At 35.8% G+C, this 19,725-nt stretch overlaps 1 protein-coding gene across 3 annotated transcripts in view; it reads left to right on the top strand.

Moving 5' to 3' along the window:
• Window positions 1-19,725, top strand: part of Syn2 (Syntrophin-like 2) — a 1,212,019-nt gene that overhangs the window by 212,554 nt on the left and 979,740 nt on the right. The window contains exon 3 of one of the 3 annotated variants that reach the window (XM_081755486.1): window positions 15,847-16,012. The exons of the other annotated variants lie outside the window; for them this stretch is intronic. The gene's annotated coding sequence lies outside the window, so the exon portion shown is untranslated. The remainder of the gene's footprint in view (window positions 1-15,846; window positions 16,013-19,725) is intronic. 3 annotated transcript variants of the gene reach the window in all.

The raw sequence follows: 19,725 nt of genomic DNA, 5'->3' as shown, positions 1-19,725 counted from the left end.
GCAATTTCTGTTTCAAAAGTTCAAAAATTTCTTGATGTTGAGCGGTCCATTCAAACCTTTCTCGTTTACGAACGAGCTTTTGAAGCGGTTCCGTGATTTCTGCATAATTGGGCAGAAATTTCCGAATATAATTACAAAGCCCTAAGTAGGATCGTAATTGTTTCGTATTTTTAGGTGGAGGATAAGTTTCAATAGTTTTCAAAATTCTGTCTGAAACTTCAAACCCAAATTTTGAAATTTTGTGTCCCAACGCTATGATTGATTTCATGAGAAACTGTGATTTCTCTACCGACACTCTTAAACCATAGATTCTCAGTCTATGCAACAGTTGTTCTAGAACTTCTACAAATTTCTCTTCAGAATTTGAAAATAGAAATAGATCATCCACATATAAGGCTATATTGTCGGGCTGTAAATTAGCTAGTACAACGGACAGGAACGTATTAAAATAAAAAGGAGAATTTACATAACCTTGTGGCATACGAAGGTATTCGAATTTTCCAAGATTTGGAATGCTAAATGATGTAAATTTCCTTGATTGAGGCTCTAATTCTAATGTGAAAAAGGCATTAGAGATATCCAAGTATCCGTAGTACAAGTGTCCTGACATAGTTGACAGTATTTCACTGACAGGAGGTAAACTAACACTATGATATAAAACTCGTGAATTCAATTCTCTCAGATCAATAATCTTGCGCAGTTTTCCTGACGGTTTCCTAAGAAACATAACCGGAGAATTATAAGGCGAATTGGATCTTTGTATCACCCGTTGTTCCAATAACGTATTTATAAATTGCGTAACTTCCGATTTCAGTGCATGTGGAATTGGAAATTGTTTGCGTGAAAACGGAATTTCTGTGTTAAGTTCAATTTTACATTGAAAATGTCTTGCTTTTCCGATCCTGTTAGGATTCCACGTAAACACATCAGCAAAGCGGTAGCAGAGGTCTATTACTTTTTCTCTATATTCAGGACTGGCATCTTGACCAATATTTAATTTAGAAATTTGGAATAACTGTTGTCCTTCCCGTAATAATTCCTCATCCACATAATTTTCATCTATTGATTGGCAACATTGATTTGACTCTTCAATTTGAACGTCTTCCGCTTTTCCGATTACAAAATTCTTATGAAGAACGACTTTTGTGACTAAAGGGTTAATAATTTCAACTACAGGTTCGTTTTTATTTAAAATAGCTCGCGGCACTAAAATTCCTAGTTTCTCAATTATAGACATGTCTGGCTCTAAAATCACTTCTTGACCTGATTTCGAATTAATACATTTAAGTGGAACAATTATTCTTGTCCTTGGAGGAAGATACGTCCTCTTATGAATGACAAACTTTGGATCATATGCCTCTGTCAACAAACAAAATATTGGCTCTGAAACCTGATGACCCGTATTACTCTGTTGTTGTGTGTTACGAGGAGGCTTTCCATATCTAAACAAAGATAGCATCTTATTAAGGTAATCAACACGGGCGTTATGAAAAATAAAGAAGTCATTTCCTAAAAGAGCTTTCGGACCAAAATTTTCCACTATTCTAAACCTGTGATGAAAGGATCGACCGTTGATTAGAAATTTGATTATGGCTGTGTGTTTCAGCTCTATAGGTTCACATGAAACACCAACAACTTTCGTAATTTCCTGTGACAATTTAGTTTTAGGAGATAGCAATGATTTATCTAAAATTGATATTGTACTTGCCGTATCTGCAATTATTTTTAATGGTTTCTTTCTCAGTTGATTTGTAAATCTAACCATGTCCCCTTCAATTTCTAATGGAGTCTGTATCTCTTCTCCCTGAACATTCTTTTGTTTATATTGACGGTGTATACTAGTATTATTAATATCTACGGGTGGGCCCTTTTTCTTGTTATCTGTACATCCACCGTCTGCATGTACAGACGTTGTCAGTTTAAATTATGAGTTCCCTGTACCTGATTCATTTGGGAAGGGTTTTGTACAGGAACATAATATGTTGTACCATTACTTTGCATGTGATGTACACCCTGCATTTGATTAAAACTAGGTACTTGTTGTACATGAGGCACATTAGTATGATGACAACAACACTGGTTGTTATGATAATTTGCGCGTCCTGATCTAAAATTACCGCGACCACCACGGCCTCGAAAATTGTTATTTTTCCCTCTAAAATTGTTGTATTGAGTATTGTTTCTACCCTGATTATTCTTAAGATTGCCTCTCTTACTACCTCGAAAATTATTTCTGTTATTCTGATGGGATTGAGAATTATTTTGCGCACAGTTGGTGTTTAACTTTTGCGAATCTGAAGAACTGCCTTCGATTCTCAGCGACAATTTTTCTATTTCTTTCTGTAACTGGCTAATGGAAGATGTAACCTCGTTACTTTGAGATGATGATGAAGGTGTGTTTGTGTTCTGAGTTTCCGAGTGTTCTGCTCTGTGTTGTTGTTTCTCTACTAATTCACGAATTGCTTTCCTTTTATTTTTCCTGTGCCTATGTGACGTAATCTCGTCCTCGGACTCGGACGAAGAACTGTCAGTAACCGTAGATTCTGATTCAGAATCAGATGACGAACACCTACATTTCCCTTTTCTACACTTCTTCTTATACGCTTTCTTAATACGTGCATCTATTTGTCTCTTTTTCCTATTTCTAATTTTACATTCATTTGCTTCTAACGTATAGAGAGCCTGGATAAACGCATCTAAAGTGTCAAAAGACTCATAACCTAGGTGTTGAATATAGTACGGTTTCAACCCTGCTGTAATGATTGAAATGATCTGCTCTTCTGTCAAAGTCGGAGCATGTTTGTCTACCATGGATAAAATATCATAAACAAACGACTGAATGGGTTCATGCTTTTTCTGAATCCTATTCTGTACGGTAGAGAAAAAATCTACACTATCTCTAGCATTCTTGAAACATTTAATTATCTCAGCTTTACAATTCGCGTAGGTTGTTTCATCTGTAATGTTCTTTCTCTTTAACAAAGTTCGCAATTGTTCTTTTAGTTTCCCTGGAAACGCGGTGATTATCATTTGTTTTGCTATTTTATCAGTCCAATTATTTAACCGTACACAGTCATCATATTCATCAAAGAACTGCTGTATCGTGATTTTGTGTGGTTTAAATTTCGGAACTGGATAATGGGAATTGTATACATTAACAATAGGATTTTGAGCTCCCTGACCTTCACTGTGTTGTCCCTGCATTTTCTTAGACTTATTGTATTTCCGTTTTAGGGGAGGGATTTTTACTTTTATTGGAATCTTTTTGTATCTTAACGTTCTAAATTGTCCGTCTGAATGTTCTGTATCACTGCTGGAAGTATTATTCATATCCTATATACGAACAGAAAATAAACCTTCTCATTGCGGCTAATTTTGCAACCTAAGCAAAGTACACTGACCATTAGTTTGTAAATGCAGCAAATTCCTATATGACAACAAGAATCTTGGTGTATTGTCCGTTTCTTTAGTAACAAGAGGAAATGAATCTCGCAAGACTATATAGCATTATAACAACTGACGTCTGTAATTTCAGCATACTATGAGAGAGAGAGAGAGAAAAAAAAACATGAAACTCCTTTTACTCAACTTGACAAACTGATGTTATCGTCTAAATAATTTAAACTACGCGTGATACGCTTCATTCCCATATGTATGAGGCATCGGAATCAAGCATGATGTATCTAATTTAATGTAACTTGAATGGCCTATAAAATAAGCGAGATCTCCGAAATCGAAACATATGTGGTAAATGACCATAATCTAATTAATGTTGTCCGGAATCTTAATTTTACCCATAAATGGATAAAACCGGATGCTTCCACCATAACGTGTGCTACAAATTTCTAACCGGAATGATTTAGTATCTAAGAAACTTTTTATACTTGGGGGCAGAGCGTAGCTCATCTGAAATTTGTAACACCGTGTATTTAGACAACTCGACGATGAATTTAACAAATCGTCTTAGGATAAGAAATGAAATACTCAATTACTTTTGGATATTTTCGACATCACACCACAGGCTATTAGGATTCGAAATGGTCTTAATTATAGAAATCTACTACATCGTAATGGCACAGAAACTTAACCATTATGGTTATCCAACATCGCAAATAGATGTAGTACTCACAGGTTGTTCAGCTCAGTTCAACTCCAAACGATGTCCTTCCACTCTCCAATCTTAATTACAACTCCCCGATTCTAGTCTCCGTCCTCAACCAGCACAACCCCTTTCCGGGATTCAGGTGCTTCCTGGTTGTGGCGAAGAGCTTAGCTCAGGTCTCTTTCTGCAATCTTTTACTTCCTTATTTCCGTATAGGAAAACTTCCTATAATTGTGGTGTGATGCCGACGTTATCTGTTTTTATTTTTTTTTTTCTAAGCAGTATGACTATAACTTCCTTGTTTTATGATAAACAACATGAATTAGACAAACACATGTAAGGATTTTGGGTACTTTACAGTATTTTTAAATAGTACAATTACGGGATATAAGACGTTCGAACATGGGACATACCGTTCTGAGGAAACATAATTGATATTTCGATGCATCCAATAACCTTTGCAGTTTGATTAAATTTAATAAACAACTCAGCCAACTCACATTTTCAAATTTTGTATCACTACGCCTATGGCTAGTATAGGTCCGTCCAGGGTATACGGACAAAATCTCGCGGGCGAAACATCGCCGCCCAAAATCTCGCCGGCCAAAACCTCGCGGGACAAAATCTCGCCAGGCCAAAACCTCGCGTGGCCAAAACCTCGCCGCCCAAAACCTCGCGGGACAAAATCTCGCCGGGCCAAAACCTCGCGTGGCCAAAACCTCGCCGCCCAAAATCTCGCCGGGCCAAAACTTCGCCGCGAATGAAACTTTTCTTTAGAATTTACCCAATGTGTTTCCTAATATGCAATTCCACATTACAAATAATAATAATAATAATAATAATAATAATAATAATAATAATAATAATTATTATTATTATTATTATTATTATTATTAATAATAATAATAATAATAATAATAATAATAATAATAATAATAATAAGATACAAAACATCGTGTGCGTGGGCTTTCTCGGGTTATTCCCGTTTCCTCCCACTTTCTTTATTCGATCATTTCCTTCATCCTGGTCATCTACGTCTCCTTTAACCTACAGGACATAATCAAGGGACGTCGTAAAAACTCATATATTATTTCATACTTTCATAAATATTATTAGATTTTTGTTAAAATTTTAAGTTTTTTGATGTTCCAAAGTTCACGAAACTAACCTCGTCAGTTGTCATTACTTTCCTTATGCAGACTTTCTTTCCCTATAACCAGTTTAAAAACATCCTGTCGCCTTACCTTCACATTGAAATCCTCTAATACAGAAATAGAATTTTCATGTGGTATCGCGGGACTTGGTCAAATACCCGTGATACTTCTTCTGAAACAGCGTCTTTCATACCGTCATCCTTATCATCTGTTGGAACATTTACATTTATCTGTTGGAACAAGTATTCTTCGGTTACCCATGATTTCTTCGGTGGTATTTCCGTGTTATCAGTGTCGTTATAAGTGTATCTAGCAGAATCTGCTTAACTTTTCCCCAGTTTTCTTCCACGCTGCCTACCCCATAATCTGTTGCACAGAATTCCCTTATATCTCTTCCTTCACAGTACTGCTCATACGTTTTAATTGTTTAAATTCAGTTTTCTCCCATTTTTCTTGATTAACCAGGTTTGCACCTCCGCCACTAGAAGATTGCTGTCCGAATCAATGTACGCTCCTGGTATTGTTTTAACATCCCATACAATTTGTATTCAAGTTATAACACTTCAATTCTTTTCTTTTCTTTTTTTCTTTTTTCTCAGGACTGGTAACAGATAGAAACATGCTGTTTGTTTTAAAATACGCGAGCACCGGCCGCATATTTTGCAAATATGCCATTTCTGTTTATTGAAACAAGTAGTGCCACCATTCGCAGCAATGGCGACGCTACTTTAATTAGCTCTTATTATCTTTGAAGGCACGCGGAGAGGAAGAGGCATTTTAGGGGAGGAATATACAAAAACTACATCTGAAGGGGCAATTGGGGGTTGGGCGAGGCTACAGGAAGGGGGTGCCAGCCACCTTGCCTCTTCTAGAGTCGCACAGTGTGACATTTTGATGATTTAAGAGGACAAAATCCACTTTTCCAAGTCCAGTAATATACATATAACTGCTAGTTATTCCAATAATATAACAACTACAGTTTATCAAAACAACATTTGTTTCCAATTCTGTTATTTAATCTAGCCGATAGATAAGCCCAAACTTGTCGGAACACCTGCTCAGTGGTTTCGCAGTGCGCGTTCGAAAATATGTGATGCGACTTCGCTTGCCCAGTGTGGATCACACGAGTCGTATAACAGCAAAAGGAAAGGGGGCATGTATTGGTGGTCATATTACATCTGTTCTGAATTGTAGTGTTTCGTTTCAAAACATTTTGTTCGTTCTGTAAAAAGGTACGGAAAAGTGTAAGTGTTAAACATACAATTATATTGAAATGTAAAAAAGAGCTTTGAGTTTTAGTATATTATTCCGCATTATTCCAGTATATTATTCCGCATTATTCCAGTGTTAAATTGTATGTAAGTTGTTGCTGAGAATTCAGACTTTTCAAAAGTGAAAAGAGTTGTTGCGCAAGTTTGCGCACTTAAAGGATTTTGTTTTTTAATTACAATGGCGCTACAAATTCCCTATCACACTTTATTTGAGATATGGGTACAGAATTCAAGTTCAACGAGATTTGATGCCTTACTGACGTATGTTGAGCGATCAGTTGGCTATACCCCATTATCTGATTATGATTTATCATCTATTAAGGCGCCACTTAGGACTTTTAGTCACAAACTTGAAGTGAAGCGGAAAAGAGCATCAATCTCCGCTCGCTTTCTGCAAAATAATTCTTCCTGGCTTGAAGGAAATCTTCAATTCCCTGACCTCATGACATTGCAGCCTAGTACATCCCAAGGTCATGTTGGAAGGCAGCACAAATTCTTCAGTGACTGCAGCCGAAAGTCAAAGAAACGTAGAGTAAAAATTCTCATTGAAGTAACGAGCCATGAGGAGCTGTCGGTCATTTAACTTAGACAAAAAGGAAAGAGGGACTTGTAAACAGCACATTAACAATGTTTTTATATATAATTTGCATATTAAATTTTTGCTATATTATGGGAATATTTAATCTTTTAATTAGGACAATTTTCATATTCATTTTATATGATTTGCATATGTAGCAGAGGGAGCAGACGACATATTAGTATTTTATGTATATATAGTGTTTGTTTAGCGTATTTGATTATGTGTAGATTGACATCAGGACTGGACATGATACTGGGACAGCGATATTTCAATATGATTTACATATAATAATGGAGAAGATATAACATTTGAGTTTGAAATACGCTAGTGTTTGCTTTTCGTAGAGGTAGAGAAGCCCTCAAAAAAAAAAATCTTCAAGAAAGCTTGCTTCTCTGATGGGGCTTTGTTCTGACTGAAGCTTGGGTATGTACAGTTATCCACTGTAGCCACCCCATTTTGATATAGTAACCATGAGCTTCAAACTTTGTCTATAAGCAGAGATAGTCCCACTTCCTAGTGTGTTATTTGTGAGGAACATACACTGCTACTGTGTAGACGGCAAGTCGATGTTCACAATGAGTTCGAAGCAAACGAAATTTTAGCGTGTCCGTGGCAAAATGACGACACAATAGAGTGTGAACTTTACTAGCCACGCCTTCTTTTCACGTCCCAGATACAAGATGCGTCGTTTTACCAACGAACTTCTGCCTGAGCGGAGAAGTTGGAAAAAATTGAAATTTTGGAAGAGTCCACTTTGGTCCTAGTTGTAATAATTTAGAAACACCCGTTAGATGTCTCTGGTGTGTGATAATTTTCGTCTGCCTTCCCCAGCATGTTCTGCTACAAGAGTATGTTTTAGTATTGTGTAAATAAACTTTCTGGATGAATCCGTATTATTTAGATATATTTTAAATCGTTATTATGTTTGTTATGATAGTAATGGCTTGTACTAATAACAATCATAAGCCTGGTTGATGGTTTTGAGAGGTGACCTATGGGCAAACACAAACCTTAGTTTTTTTTAAACCTCCACCAATATACCAATGCTGGATGCTAAAGAAGGGAACTCTCAAACCAAGAAACAACCCTTGTTTTCAGGTGCCAGTTTATGACAGCCCTTCAGAGACTGTCCTCATATTAAGTAATATGTGTAGTTTGCTTATATTATTTCATTTACGCTGATAAACCATTCTAAAGTTAAAAAACGTTAAAAGTAAACATTGCAGGTTGACGCCATTCTAAACGTCACTTGGACAAGAGTTTAAGTAGTTCGTAACGAGATGGCAGCACACGTCACGACAGGTCAACGAGCATGGCCAGTGACAAGTTCAGTATTTTTTTTGTGTTTAATTAAACATTACGAATTAACATGATATAGTGCGTGTGAGTTAGATACATCAAATTAAAGCTTATTATATAAGCTAACTAACGATTATAGTGATACAAAACACTTTGACTGGTGTGAGCTACAAAGCGAAGAAAAATAAACAAACTTGTTGATTTTTTAAAAAAATATGGTCACAGGTAGGCTTCCTGTGAGGGTGGTACCGACCCTACCTATTTTGTTAGAGTGGCTGAAAGTGGTTTGACCCAACGCGGAGTTTAAACAAACAATAAACTTCCGTTTGGATAAAACGAAAGAGTGGATGACACTCAAGGCAGTTGTTTGATGGTTTTGGTGGTGTTGACATCGTTTGCGACAAGTTCGGTTTGAAGTGACAGTTGTTCTTAACCGTTGAAGTGAATTGAAGAATCTAGACATGGGGATCATGTACTAAGCTCAGGAGAGCATTTTTTTTATTTTATTCGTAGTGAATATTATACAAAAACTGATTCATTGGTCCTGACGAACTTAGTGCGTCAGTCAATTTTAGGCCCGTGACCAATGTTTCTATATAGTAAGCTCGCAGCTTGACTCGACCACATAGTACACGCGTACATGCTTCGTGTAAATAGTTATAATTTTCGTGTGATTTCTGGTGGCTGCGAATGAGCAAAACTTTCAGTGCAAGTATTATTAAGAGCACCATGCTCAGAAGTACAGCCTTCACGGCCGCCACTGGAGTAGCGAGACACAGCTGCTATTGCTGACAGACACCTGCGGAAGGAGAACAGCTGAGATCCGGAGATCCAGAAGAAGAGGTGATATGGTAACCCAATCCTGCATTGGCCGTCAACTATAGGGAGCCGAAGGAATCAGCGTTGAGGTGCAGTAGAATCGGAACTCATATAGATAGACACTTCAAGAATGAAGACAACGGTAAAAGTGGTTCAATAATGTGCACAAACGGTATTAAAAGCGAGAGCTCCGCTTCACTATAAGTGATATACAAAAGTCAAAATTATTTTTTTTTCTTTCTTTCTCATCTTCGTGTCAGCGCGCGAGTGTGTTGTAAAACAATGTATTTTCACGATTGGAATGTTCATTCAGCTCATTAAAAGGATTGGAGCGGAAATTTTGGATTCCCTTTTCTTCACCCAGCTTTGCCGTCAGGTATGTGTTAAAAATTTGCTGTCCTTATGTTTTCTTTTCAGGCCAGATGCCGGGATTAAGCTCAAACCGTGCATCTGATGAGCATGTTTCATGACAATGTGGGTAATTTTCACACTCAGGGTGGACGTTAAAACTGCGTATCCCTGTAATCAAGAGTTTCATGTTACAGATATTCTAAATTATCGTTTCAAAATTTTGTTGTTAATAATTCAGACTCTACCGACTGACCTAATTTCATTTGTTTAAACTTTGTGAGTGGAAGGGTGCGCATAATCATAGTAATTATTAGCTTGTGTGTGATGTTTCCTCCCACATTACCATTTTAATAAATTAATTAATTATCAAATTTATGCATCACATACATTAAATCTTCCCCCCGTTCACAGACTCTGCTTCCATTGTGAGTGGACTTTCAAGTGCCTCTCCCCAGAGAGGAACTAGGATGAAGAAGTCTCGTCTTGTATTCTTCCTATTGGCGAGCTTTCGGAGGAAGAACACGAGGCCAGAAATAAGCACCACAGGTAATACAGGGAATTCTTAACGAGGAATCATCAAGAATTAATACAAATAACGATCTGCTCCACAGACTACTCATTATCTCTTTGGAAGTTACCGATTTCCTCCAAAAACAAAACACAGTCGTATCGACGGAGAGGTACTTGATTTATTCGATGAGCCTTCTTTCCACACTTCCAACGAACATCGATCTTCATCAGATGACTCATCGGCCAACTAAGTCAGCAGTAGCGGTTAAGAGGGTGATATGTAGAGACCGGATGTTAGGCAAAATGCCTATTCTTTAATATTAAAGATATGATCAAAAATAACGTTTTAAAGTTTATATAGGGGGTTATAGTTTCGATTTAAGCCAATTTTATTTTGCCTATTTCGACCTATACTGCCTAAATAATTGCTTTAGTGCCTAATGTTGCCTATTCTATGCATTTTCTTCAAAATAAGCATTCATTGGAAAAATATATAATTTATATAACATAAATAATACATACATATATACGTATATTAGGTGTTTTTAAACACAAGCACGTGGTACGTTACAATGTATACAAAGGGTGAACTTCAAAGATTTGCACATACTTCCGAGGTGATGAATGATATCAAAAGAAGACAAAAAGTTCTCTTGTAGTTTGTCGAATTCCGTGTCGTGTGCGAGTGATAATGATGCCAACTTGGAATCGAAAATCGAATATTGACAATTGGGCTGGAACAGATAGATGTGCACATACGTTGGGAGGTGATTCGTGACATGAAAAGAAGACAAAAAGTCCTGTTGCATGTGGAATTCCGCATCGTGTACGATTGACAGGGGTACCAACTTGGAATCGAAAATCGAATCCTGACAATTAGAACGGAACAGATAGATATGCACATACGTTAGGAGGTGATTCGTGACATGAAACGAAGACAAAAAGTCCTCTTGAATGTCACGAATCACCTCCCAAAGTATGTACACATTTTTATGTCTCGCTCCAATTGTCAGGATTCGATTTTCGATTTCAAGTTGGCCCCCCTGTCACTCGTGTACGACGCGGAATTCCACAACATGCAAGAAGATTTTGTATTCTTTTGATGTCACGAATCACCTCCCGGAGTATGTGCACATCTTCCAGGTTCACCCAGTATATATGGAATGCATAGCAAGCTTCGTTTTTATATATGCAATAAAAGAAGATATTGACAAAGAAGTATGTTTCTATATTCTTTGAGCATTATTTATGACTTGAATCTACTTTTTAATGGTATTGAGTATTTATCTTCATTATTTCGAGCTACATTTTAGTGCCTATTTTACTGCCTATTTTTTAAATTTTTAGTGCCTATTTGCCTGCCTATTTTCTAGGTTTTTAGTGCCTAAACATCCGGTCTCTAGTGATATGTGAAGAATCTATAAGTCAACATAATGTTTGACTGTCCAAACTATATTTTGTGTTGTGTTATATCTATATAAAGTGGGATATGTGATAAATGAAAACACATGGGAGAAACAATAAATATTGAACAAAAATGGTGAGAAACAGGAAATCAAAAAGTAATCAGCATACTAAATAATTGTTTTTTGTTTCTTTATTTGTTTCTTTGTTTTATTCTCAGCCTGTTTCTTTTTTATTCTTAATTATGCGAGTCCACTTTGCATGAGGAACTTTGTGTTTTTCCTTTTTCTTTTGTAATAAAAATAATAAATTATAAATTAATAAAATGAGAAAATAAATGGCATGGCTTAAACTTGCCAAAAAAAACAGCCTCGTCTCATCCTGTTGAGGTTTGGAAACAAGAAAAGAAGAAAGAAAGAAACGAATAAAAGAAAAAAGTAGCAGAGAGAGAACAAATTGGTAAGAGGCAGTTGCTTCTGCCATGAATAAGACCAAAGGAACTTGGCCAAGGCAGGGGAAAGTAGAGGCTAAAAAAATCATGTTTCCATGCTTTGTTTCAGTAACTAATGGTCATTACTGCTTTTACAATCAACTTTTCTCTCGCTGTCGTTTTTTTTTATGTGAACAACCTTTCTCCCTTTTTATTTAACGTGTGTCTACGAAAGTTGATATTGTTGCCGTGGATTTGTTACTACTACTATTTTTTTTTTTCTAAATATAGGGTTCAATAGCATGGGTTCAGTTATTTCTACTACTATACCCCAGAAACATACCTTATGTCACTTTAATGTGACAGATTCTTGATATAATAATTTTGTCCTCCTAGATTGACAAAATGTCACACTGTGCGTCGTCTCTGCTCGCCGTACCGCCAAAGTAACATAATGTTGGTAAACTTTGAGATGCTTTCCATAACGGAAGATACACGCGATGTAGCATTTATTCGCAGTACTTAATGAACCATGTAATGGAATTCCACATCGAAATAAATCAGAAATAAACCAAGTTCAGTACCGGTATTGTCAGTTTTCAGTGAACAAGAATATGTGCTCACTGAGTACTCTAAGTTTCGTAACATTTTCCATTCTAATATAATTCATGAGCATTCGTCATCCATATATTTTATTTTGCAATGAATTTGGATGAGATCTTAAGCTCAAGATTCTATTTAATTTATTTATATTTTATACTGAGGTGAAGAAAGAAATTTAATATGTGTATAATGCTTACCAATCTGGTCTTAATGTTTCTAGAAAACAGTGTACCGAATCTATCAAGCTGCTGGTTGTTAATGTAAGCGGACCAAGCGAATGGAAATAATACACAAAATCGTTAATTTTTCAGTTGCAAATGTGCTTGTCAAGATAGTTTGGAAGTCGAAGTTATCAACAAACCTTCATACATCGAATCAATACTTCCAGTTGCTTGCCTCTGGAGAAATATTATATAGAGAACAAGGCACGCAACAGGCTGCCTGTCAGACGATTCAAAACAAAAGTGTGTTCGAAACGACTCGTTCTGTGACCAGATACAAGGAAATCAATTTGTCTGGGACAACTTGGAAGGGAATCTTATCTCCGTTAGGAACTTAAATACAAGAAAAAAAAACTAGCGAGAGTTAAAGAACAGCTATGTACTTATTTAAGACTAGTTCATATTGAGAGAGTGTTTTCTTTTTAATTTTTTATTCCTTGGATTTATAGTCGATTGAGGGTAAAATATCAATTTTGAGTAATGTTGCCCACGAAACGATACGAGGCGAGAAATAAGGTTTTCTCGTCTAGTTGTTGTAAATTTTGAAATTTCGTTTTATCTCGATTCTCAGAAATCTTTTCGCGTCTCGTCATAAAATATTTTGAGTCTTGATTTATAAATTCATATACAAAATTTATGACTTGATTTTTTGATTAATTTAATCTATATAGAAGTAATCAGAATCCTTTCTGGTCATTAGAGATCCATAAAGAGTGTAATGTAGCATTTAAACTGTTTTTGTTTGTGGGAGTAGATATATTGCGCAAAGACTTGCGTATCTGTAAACGTTGATAATGCTCTTCATTAAGATTGTATGATCACTTTATCGTATGAACCATGTAATATTACTACAACAGTGTTTGTTATCTGAGACTTGGATGAACTAATATTGCTTACGAGAGTCGAGAAATTTCTCGAAAGAGGACAAGAATTGTAATATTGCTGGTCTCGTCTCGAATTTAAAAAGGTACTTGTATTGACACTTCGTCTCGTTAACACTAATTTTGAATGTATCTTGATTATTATATTGTAAAGGTCGCCTTCCTCTCTTCATGTTTCGGAGCAGACGATGGAATCCGAATCAGTAAAGTTTAAGATGAACTCCAAATCATCGTAATAGTTTCAAACTTCAAGGTTATCCCACTGGGAGTTCAACCCGGGACCTCGTGTGCCACAGACGCAAACGCCGACCACTAGATTAGCATAAAGGGCAATGGAAAATCCCAATGACAACCCAATAGACGATGTATCTTTGTACCTTTGAAGCATCCTTTTCTTCTTGTAAGGTGTGCGCACAGTTTACAGTCTTTGGAAAGCTTCCAACAGGCTACTTAAATTAAAGACAGGCTACTTAAATTCACCTCACCTTACATCCATAGTTCTCAGCACGGCTTTCTACCGAAAAGCTCAAGTCTCTCAAACTTAAGTACTCTTCTTTCCTGTGCAGTCAAATGTATGAATAACAATACTCAATTAGATGTTATCTACTTTGATCTCTCGAAGGCCTTTGATTCTGTCAGTCACATTCATCTTCTTCATAAACTCTCCAATAGATTTAATGTACATGGCAAATTTCTCTCTCTAATCACAAGCTACTTGAAGGACCGTAAACAGAGAGTTGTTCTTTCAGGGGCGACTTCTAACCCCCAACCCGTGATCTCAGGGGTGCCTCAGGGGAGTGTCTTGGGCCTCTACTGTTTGTCCTGTATATGGATGATCTCTACACGCACTTATCAGCTCAACCTAGTGGCCTTCTGCTTTTTGCTGACGATTGTAAGTTATACAGAGACATATCGTGTCTCCATGACACAATTGCTCTACAGGAAGACATAAATTACCTTACAGGCTGGTGTGAAATGTGGCACTTGAAACTCAACAGTAAGAAATGTGACAGTATTACTATTACTTTGAAAAAGTCTCCTGTTCCCTCCACATACCATATCAATGATTCCCCTGTCACACATTCTGCTAGTCATAACGATCTTGGTGTCATCTTTGATTCAAAACTCACCTTCTCTGACCACATCTCCTCAATATTAAAGAATTCAATGCGCATGTTGGGACTTCTTTATCGATTCACCGAACTACGCACTGTTTCTTCATTAGCAACTTTTTATAAGACTTTAATAGCGCCCAAGATCGAATACTGCTCTCCCATATGGGCCATGGCAGCACCTACACATCTCTCCAGACTTGATTCTGTTCTCAATTTCTTCATTGCTATAGTCCGTTTTCGTGTTCCTGCACTTCGAATATTATCTAAGAAGGAGCTCTTGCGACATCTTAATATTCAGACTCCTGAAGTACGCAGAATTATCTCTGACCTGAAATATCTACATAAAATAGTTAATGGAACCTTAAGATCGGAAATATTACTTCAGGAACTATCCTTACGTGTCCCTTCCCGCATCACTCGGAATACCCACCTATTCCATCTTGCCCGTCCTAGGTTGGCTGTTATACAGAGGTCTCTTTTTTATAGAATACCAAACAGTTATAATCAAGTAACAACTGATGTGGACATTTTTTCGAGCTACCCAGTGTTTGAAAGAGCAATTAAACGAGCTCTGACGGAAGTTTTACTTTTACACTCTTTTTTTTCTATGTTGTTGTTATTGTTGTCTTGTTTTTTTTTCTTTCTTTTGTTAGCATGTCCCTGTGTAAAATGGCAAAGTTATGCTGTATCTGGGAAATTGTTCAATAAATAAATAAATAAAAATAAAACACGAGTGAAATAAAATATCCCTTACAAGGAAGCGCTCTTCAGTGGAAAATGCATTGTCAGGCACTTCAAAGTCGTCTATATGGAAGTCTATCAGTCTCTCTATATATGTTTTTGTGTTGTTCCGGTAGCGGTGACCCGAATGTAATAAATAAATCATTGACTTATATTTAAGTATTATTAAGAGAACTAACTGTTTCACCAGTGCTCGTTATTACAGATTGAGATAGAGAGCTTAAAGTGCCTATGAGTAGGAGTGTCATTTGATGTTTTGCTTCATGGAGAGGCAAGATACTTTACCGATATAAGTAGGATCTTATGTGACTGTGAACGTGCAATAGATTTAAGAGCGTTAGTTTTTTTTTTTTTTTTTTTTTTAGATACTGTGTGGTTCTTGTTGCTGAATGTGAATCGCAGTTGGAAAATTTGAAGAAAGGCGAAAAAGTGGCATGAAACAACAAAAATTGGATTCAGTCGTTGGATGGTCATTGGACTGTAGAAATTCTACGAAAAGAGTAGTACAGCAACCTGTTTTTCGGTATTTAGGTAACAGCATTAGTCGGTATTTAGATTAACCGTATTATTTTTGGATATTAGGTTTGAACGAGCCAAAAGAAACGCTTAAGGGAAAGAAGTATATACTAAATTGTTTAGGTTCCTAAACAAAGAGCTAAGAAGACGAACCTTCAAATGTTCCGTACTATATTATAATGTAATAGTTATGGATGGATGAAAGTATTATTATTATTTTTAATAATAATAATAAAATTATTATTATTATTATTATTATTATTATTATTATTATTATTATTATTATTATTATTATTATTATTATTATTATTATGCCTAGGTAAAGAAATCCATGGGAAACTACATATCTAGGCAAAAAGTGATAAACAATCTATGATTAGAACACACAAATAATTTTTTGGAGCCTGAGTCAGTACTTGTTTGGATTTATTTTTCCATTTATTTCTTTATAATATTTTTTCATTTATCTATAGAGTGGCCCAAAAGTAGGTATACGGTCTCGTACTGATCGGTCATGACATTTTATATCATTTACTTAGTTATACATACAGGTATTGATTTAGTTTCTTCCTTATTTGTTCTTAATTTATTTTCACTTATACCTTAAGCTCGGAACAAACCAAAGCAAATAAATTCATTATATTAATAAATTAAAATGTCATACTTGATCGATGCTGGTCTGTATACCTACTTTTGGGCCACCCTATATAATACTGTTCCGTATCCTTAAAACATACCTCCTATTATTGCAATATGTTAAATGTATCTTTTCCATTCATCCATAGTACTGCTACAGTAATGTACTAGGCAGTAACGTGAATAACGCAAAATAGATAAGTATGTCTTAAACAGTTCGAAGTATTATTATGAGAGAGAATGGCGAAGATTGTCTGAGTAGAACAAAAAGCAAAACAAGTGTTAGAAAAATATGTATGATCTGCACAAAGTACGGGAGCGGGGACGAAGAATTGGAAATGCTTAAAGAAAGGAAATAAAACTGAATAATATTCTGTTAAGACAGAGTTGAATTCTCAATAGCATCATATAAATTGTCAAGTGAAAAAGAAGAGTATTGTAATTGTTGGAGGGTAAGTAAGATAATTTTCTTTGCCAAAACGAAGTTAACTGATAGTTCCACTTTATAGAAGATCTTTAATTCAATAAAGAGGTCTGTCCATGATGGGACATTATTATTAGTGACAAAATTTTTTTCTAAACTGCTTAATAAGGTCTGCGTGATATTATAGTATTAATACTTTTTTCTACCTTTCTGAATTCTATTTATTTCATTTTCTTTTCAGGTAAGTGTAAGAGACGGATCTATAACTTATAATAGTGCCCTGCTTAATCAAGGTAAGTAACCATATAATATGCTAAAACTAATATATATATATATATATATATATATATATATATATATATATATATATTAGGGTGGTCCTTATTTATATGGGGAAAAATAAATTTAGGAATTTCGTTGGACTCACCCCCCTAAAATGGTTCCATATGGGACAAAATTAAGCCAGGAGAAAAATTAGATCCATTGAATAATTTTAAATGGTGCCCCAAACGACCTAATATTTTGAAAAAAATGAAATGAAATCTTTGAGTTTTATGTCCAACGGTTATGCCGGTTAGACTAAAGGAGACGGTGATGATGAGTAATGAATGAAATGGTGGAATGAAGAAAGTGGGAGGAAAGGGAGAACCCCGAGAAAACCCACGCACACGGTTTTGTCCACCACAAAGTTCACTTGGCGGGGGCTGGGATCGAACCCGGGACCCCTAGCACCAGAGGTGAACGCTCTACCACTGAGCCACCGCGGCCCCAAAATTTTGAATGCGTTTACAATACATAGTATATGGGGAAAAGCTGGAATAAACTCTTGTAATTTACAAACGGCTTAAGGGAATGGAAAGATATCTTCTATAATGAAACTAGAGGAAATGAACAACCTAATTTTGTATAGCATTATTATGGCGGCCATCTTGAAGTCCGCCATATTGAATTCAGGTCAAAATTTTCAAATAGGAAGAGGGTCATGTTACATATCATTTTGAGGTGGCGTTTTCCCAGAAGCACAAATCTCGTATTATTTTTAAGCTACCAATAATCTTGTAAAAGTTATTACGTGTGAAAAACGAAATGCTTTGATGTAATGTTATTTTATTGTAGTTATGGACCACAGATTTGTAAGAATTTTGGAAGTATTTTACATAAACTGGAAACAGACTGCTAGAGAAAGTTAAATCTTTGTTTCCCTATGAACTACCAATAAGTTTTTCCATCAAGATGATTCATAGACCATTATGAGGAAAAAGAAAAAATATAATATGGAAGAAATTAAAATATCCCTTATTTATGTAGTACTGTAGCTTTGGGGTAAGTTTTCAATAGGTTTTCAATCTTATATACTACACAGTTCACTTTTGTCACATCTAGGAAAAGGTTATCTATGAGAATTCACTATGTGCAAAAGAAACTGTTTCTGATACTCATTTTTCGTAAAAACGATGTTGTAATCTTCTGTTAGTTTCACTCCCCTTTTTGCTGCATCGTTTATTACGGAGATGAATTTAACTATTGTCTTTCCTTAAAGATAGTCATTGTTATCTGACCATGAAATCGGATCACACTCAAGAAACCCTTTGGGTATTTTAAATTTCACGAGAAAAATTTGTTTGTTGTATCAAAATCACTGATTTCTCTTTTCGCGAGAATTTTTATGGTATTATCCTTGCGTCAAGTCTCTTTGCTGCTTCACGGTTTCTCCTTACAGTTTTAATTCTTTCAACCAATTTTTGTTTTTCCACTATGTTAACTTCATCATCAAAAAACTCCAATGCTAAGTACTCCTCCTTCAAGTACCAGAGATGGCGAGAAAATTTAGAAAGAGCCACTTCAGATAATTCATTATCTATTTGCCTATAACTGTACAAAGCTTTCAAAAATTGCAGGTCTTGTAATGATGAATGGGATACTTGATCACATTTAAATCAAGCTTGGACATATAGTCCTATCAGAAAAATTCATGCTCTCCGAAGACCCGTTTCTATTTGCTTCGTTAAACGAAAATGTTGGCAAAAGAGAAATATTTTTAAACAGTATATTGCTTTTCCCATCTATCTTGCATGGTGAATTGCTCCAGGCAAACGAAAGAAAACTCTTCGAGGAGGTATGCCATCCAAGAATGTCAGTTCTAAAAATTTACTGTAATCTTCTCTGCGGTGTCCTGCTTCTACAAGTTTGATAGCAAAATTCAATACTTCATTTCTTAATCTGAAATGTTCCTTACGTCATTATCATCATCAATTCTGGAATAAAGTTAGTACAATCTATTTTAGACCAATCGTTCTGAAAATGCTTAAATAGGGGAACGTCCGGTCCAAATGCAAACGAAACACAACACTTGTCAAATACACATTTTAAAACCAATTCATAAATGTAGTGTCTACAAGGAAGGTATAGAAGATCATTTTGGACCATCTGCTCTAGCAGAATGAAAGCACCGTTCACATGACACATATTGCAAGGAATAGTGTGACAACAAACTGCCTGCACGAACTTTACCAAGTTCCATTCTTCAAGCTAATGAACTGTAGTGGAAATAATATGTTCGTTCTCCTCTTCATGATGACAAACTGAGAACACCAATTAGCCTCTCATGAGCATCTCCTGTAATAAATATTGATAACTCGTCGATAGTCTCTCTACCAGTCAAATTCGG

This window comes from Thermobia domestica, chromosome 4 (genome assembly GCF_964235325.1).
Source record: "Thermobia domestica chromosome 4, izTheDome1.hap1.1, whole genome shotgun sequence".
Classification (NCBI taxonomy): Eukaryota; Metazoa; Arthropoda; class Insecta; order Zygentoma; family Lepismatidae; genus Thermobia; species Thermobia domestica.
This window is presented reverse-complemented; position numbering and strand designations above follow the sequence as displayed.